This window comes from Fulmarus glacialis, unplaced genomic scaffold (genome assembly GCF_000690835.1).
Source record: "Fulmarus glacialis isolate BGI_N327 unplaced genomic scaffold, ASM69083v1 scaffold8562, whole genome shotgun sequence".
In the NCBI taxonomy this organism is placed as follows: Eukaryota; Metazoa; Chordata; class Aves; order Procellariiformes; family Procellariidae; genus Fulmarus; species Fulmarus glacialis.
The window spans coordinates 2,997-8,292 of record NW_009198376.1 but is presented as its reverse complement, the minus strand read 5'-3'; the positions used below and the strand labels follow the sequence as shown (position 1 = coordinate 8,292).

The 5,296-nt window shown below is 52.5% G+C and overlaps 1 protein-coding gene across 1 annotated transcript in view; it reads right to left on the bottom strand.

Moving 5' to 3' along the window:
* The window catches only part of LOC104073179 (junctophilin-3-like), a gene marked incomplete at both ends in the record, with an annotated part of 22,553 nt that overhangs the window by 15,745 nt on the left and 1,512 nt on the right, over nt 1-5,296 (bottom strand). The gene's annotated exons all lie outside the window — the stretch shown is intronic.

Genomic DNA, 5,296 nt, shown 5'->3' with positions numbered 1-5,296 from the left:
AAAAAAAACCCCTGCCATAAAGAGAATTACCTCCTTTTTTCAGCCTTCGAGTCATCTCTAGCCATCCCCTCTGCGCTTTTCTCCCTGTTGCTCCCTCCTCTGCACCCCTCAAGGAAAGGATGGAGAAGGGATGGAGGGAGCGCGCTCTCCCTGCAGGAGACCCAGCGGGTACCAGGTGACGCCGTCAGTGACCCCATCGGTCCCAAACTAATGGGTAGAGGTGACTTCTGCACAGTCCCAAGCTCCAGCTGGCAAACATCATGCCGCAGGGAGCTGCAGATGCTGAACCCTTGCATGGCCTCAGCAGGGAAAGGGGCAGCACTTCTTCGAGGGGCCATAGGTAGAGGAACCCCCCCCCGGAGCCAGAGGTGCCCAAAGAGGGGCTCGACAAGGTGGTGGGAGGCCCCGACACGCTTGGTCTGATCCCTGAAGCATTCGCTCAGCCCCATCCCCGCAGCCGGTTCAGCTGTGACCCATTTCGGCTTCAGTTCGCTGCCGGCTCGTCCCCACCATCCAACCCGAGGGAGGGGACACGTAACCCTTTTGGGGCCACAGTGTCCCCCTTAACCCACATCCCTCCTCCTCCCCCTTCCCCATCCGCAGCGAAAGCCCCTCCGGCAGCACGAGGCGGGGATTCGGGCGAGAGTCAGGCGGGAGCCCCGCAGCCCCCCCCCAGGCATCAGAAAAGCCGGCAGAAACCTGAAATCAAATGCAGCTAAGTACAATTGCAAAGCTGCAGGCACAGGCCTGAGAGAGCATTAAGCAGCATTATTATGGCTCGGCGTACTGCCGGTAGTGACATTACCGCAACTTAAAAATGTTTGGGATCAGAACTGCAGAATCTATTCTTTTCTGTGGGTTTTGCCTGGGCTGCATTTCCATTTTTCTGAAGAAAATACCTGTTTGGCTCAACCAACCTCCTGCACTTTGCTGTTCAGCTCTCCGGGGCTTTTCTTGCCTTCCTGCTCCCCATTGTATGTCAAACGCAGACGGATGCTTCGCCCTCACTGCAGCATCCTGAAGGAGCATCCATGCTGAGTCCAAACATTTTCCTTTACCCGTCCTGGCTGCCAGGTTGTCTTTATTTGCTTCCTTTTTCTTTTTTTCTCCAGTTTCCCTTTCTGAAGTTGAATGACACTGTGCTAATTTGCAGCCCAACTCCTCCGGAGACTTTTGAGCTTAATTATATTTTTCTCATTGTTGGTGAATGGCTCGGCTATAATTATGCCTGGAAGTGCATTACTTAGGACTAACCTGAGAACAGCATCCCCTCCGGGGTGCGAGGGCATCGGCGGCTCCGAGGAGCTGTCATTTACGGTGCTGAACAACGGGACCCCACGAACCTTGTGCTGGAGAGGAGCTGAGCGCTTGCCAAATATCGCCCGTCTCCGGGACTCATATCCCTAGCACTGGTAATGGCCCTTCCTCCCGTCAGTAGTCCAGCCACTAATTACAAAACCTTGAACTGTGGTAGCAAAAGGAAATCCTGGAGAGAATTCACATCTGTCTGCCTTGCATTAAAACTGCTATCATCCGTCGCGGAGAGCTGGAGCCGGTCCTGAGCTCCCCCGATGCTCCATCTATCCTCCACGTCCAACGGCTGTGCCAAAAGCCAAGGGGTGAGGATGAGCTTTCTGGCCCACCTCTCTTGCCTGGATATTATACTTTAGTTGACTGTGACACACCGGTGCTTATGGACAACTTGCCGTAGGTATCAACGTTATCACTAATGAGATGGGAGCTGGTGTCTCCAGTGCATCCTTCATCCTTCCAGGGCAGCAGCAGAAAGAGTGATGGCTCTTGGCTGATATGAGAGGGGAATGAAGCAGCCCATAACACAAAGAGGACACCATGCACCTTCACTTTCAACAGGCTGAAAAAGGGCTCCCTCCCCGGCTACCTCTGAAAACCGATAGTTGATATTAACGGTAGTTTTTCAGACCTGATTCACAGCCCTCCTCGCCCATTGACTTCACACAAACTCTTTCAGCGAATGGGAGATACAGGAAGGAAGAAAGTGATATTTCATTTTAATTGCATTGAAGAAAATTTAGGAGAATCATCTACTGAACCTAAAAACTATTCCTTAAATGAGCTTACTTTTCTGTGTCACAGATAACATTGGACCGTGTTCAGACTAAAACAACTTTAAGAATCCAATTTACTTGTCTTCAGTACGCTGTGTTTTTAGCCTACTTTCCTCAGGAAATGGGGCTTACTTATGTGATTGTGCTGTTTATATATCTATATGCCATCACTCCCACACTAATAACTTTTGAACGTGTTGGCCAATTCCAACCAAATCTGACAGAGTGGTAGAGTTTTCAAAAATACTGAATTCTTACAAATTTAATGAAATACGTGGGTGGGCACATATTTTCCCCCACCAAGGGAAAGACTGCAGAGTGAACTCAGCCATATTATTAGACAGAAGAGAATACACACACACACACACACACACAGACACACACCAGTGCTGTTATAAAATCCCCAGGTGCTGGTAAGCCAGAGCTCACGTTGGTATTAGATGGGGAATATTGCACCTGAGCCCCAAAGCCACCGAAACGAGCATCAGGATTCCTCTGCCAATGCACCCACTGCCTATTTTGTGTGTTTCGTTCCGTTTGGACGATGCAATGTGGTGTGGGCACTGCAGGGGAGTGTTTATTCATTTAGAAGCTTTAAAATTAATCGGACTAATTATATGAAAGCCTTTCTAGCTGGTTCTAGGTTTGTAAAAGCTAGCTCTCTTCTGGTTCTGCACGCTGGGACGCAGCCGAGGAGAGACCGTCTGTGCAAAAATCTTCGCAAAGGGGAACAGCTCGAGCTGAAGGATCGCGGGTTTCAGACAAAGCAGCTCTCCCCGCTTGCGTTTCGAGGTCCTTGGGCCTCTCCTGTGTGCAGCCGAATTGCAAACCCAAGACACCCTCCGAGACTTGGGTGTACGCCCGCCTAATCCCACCTGCCCCGCGGCTCCAGCGAAGCCTAAATCCTGCAATCCTGCCCTTAGGCGAATGGTTTGGCTCTTCGGTGATAGGTTTTGGGGCCTCAGCATAAGAAGCCATTAACACAGGCAGCAAAAACTCCCGGGACGGATGTCATCCGCGGTTGGTAACCCAGCGCTAATGCACAGCGCGCGTCACGTTGGAGTCTGTCTGTCCCCGGCTCGCGCAGCGAGAGACGGGCTCCGCAGCAGATCAATAAAGGGCTTTTCAACACACCAGCAGCCCTCGTGCACCGGAGGCGATGGCTGTGCCATAAAAAGAGCAAAGCCTTACATTCCCGGCGCTTGCTTTCTTCCTAATGTCTAGTCAAGAACAGACTAGGTAAGACCGAGCGCAAACGGCGGAGGGAGCCGGGCTGCGGGATGGAGATGTCAGGTTCCTCACGGAGCATCTGACGGAGTATCCTCGAAGCCGTGCGCTCTCATTCTTTTATTTCTTTGCATCTTCACAGATGATTAAAGGGGTCCTCTGGGTGCTCCCCAAATCCCACAGCTCTGCTCCTCCTCCACGCACACGCGTGGTCACGGGCCGCATCCTCGCTCCCAGCACTGCGGCTGCTCTCCAGCAGAGCTCAGGACCGTGTTACCCCGGCCGGTACAGGGGAGGAAGGTATTCATGCCCTGGCATTGCTATCTGATTTGATTTTTTCCTTCTCCTCTCTCATAATTAGAAGGTGGAACATTATATGCCAAGAGCTCATGAAGCATTTCCAACACGGGGGGGGGTCATCTCTCTTCCAGCTCCCACTCCCGTGGCTTTCCAGGACCCTTACCGCCTGGGGACGGAGGATGCTCAGGCTCTCAGACCCGGCATCCCACAGCAGAGTAGATCTCCACATTTCCAGGATTCAGGCCTTTGTATCGAGGCATTCGCATCCCCAGATCACAGGGAAAGATCTGGTCTTTCCACTGCTCTGCAGTCTGTTTCCTACCTGGCAATCTAGTGGGATTTTTTTTTTTCCAAAGCTTTGACAACAATTTGGTACAACATCAGCTCAAAAACATCATCAAGCCCAAATATGCTCCCAAAGCAGGCCTGGGAGTCTTATTCACATTGCAGATAAGTCATCAGTAGACATGCTGATAAAGATTTCAAGTGTGACTCTGCATACAAATGATCCAGACCCAACAATTAACCCAGCACAGGCGACTGAGGAGGTACCCGGGTTTTTCCCCTAACTCCAGCCCTTTTTCCCCAGCCTGGCTGCTATATGTAGCTCTTGCTCAGAAACCAGAAAGGAATGATCATGCCCTATAAACCCTAAAAAGTGATACGAAGAACCCTGAATTTGGCAGAGGAGCCTTTCCTCACCTCTTGTCTGGGACCTTGCTGCAAGTCACGAAGCTCCAGGCACATTTTGGGAGCCAGCTAGAAGGTGCTTGTGTTGGCCCTGCTTTGAGCTGGGAGTTGGACCCTATTTCAACCTAAATTAGACATGACCCCTTTCCCCCCCCTCCTCCTGTTGGTTTTCAGCCGGATCAGGTCCCTGCTCTGAATCACTGAGCAGCTCCATGATAGCTACAGCCAGCCCGGGGAGTGGGGACTTCTTGAGGCTCGTAGGGATTATTTGGGCACCCAGATCTGCTGCTTTCTAGCAGAGCCTCAGGCAGGGCAAACCCTCCCCAAGCATCAGCTGCAGCCAGCGATTTGACTGCTTTTCCACTCAAAATCTCTTTTGGGAACAGAAATAGCTGGGAATCCTCCCAGCACGGGCCAGCTCTGGGATGGTTCCTCTTGGCTATAAGTCAGACAGAGGATATGGGCAAACATCATCTCAGGAGCTCTTCTGCTACAGGTAGCATCCTGTTTACTAAAGAGGCTAGGGAGAAATGGGGTAAATAATAACCCACTACCTCCTAAGCGACAGCTATCGGCCTGCGAGCCCCACACCGTGACCCACAAGTGCAGTCCCACCACGGTGCAACCACCCCCTGCACAGGCTGCAGCGAACGCACCGCTCTGGGTGACCCTGCATGGCCTCGACGGCTGGTTTGGGAAGGTCGTGCATCCACAGCTCTCTCGGAGTTTGCAGAGGGACAATTCGGCTTGGATCCACCCCACTTTGAACACCACCCGTGGGGCTTGGGCAAGCCCAGCGGCTTGGCTTTCCCCGCCCCCCCTTCGGGGCCCAGATGGCCCCGACCGCCGCCTGCGCCGGCAGATGCCCACCGCAACCCCTGCCTGCCTCCAGCTGCTTCCCTAAAATACCCCCACGAGCACCTACCACCGCAAAAAGTCTCATCCCACTTCTCCCATCAAACCGCAGCCGTCGGGACGGGGACCACCTTACC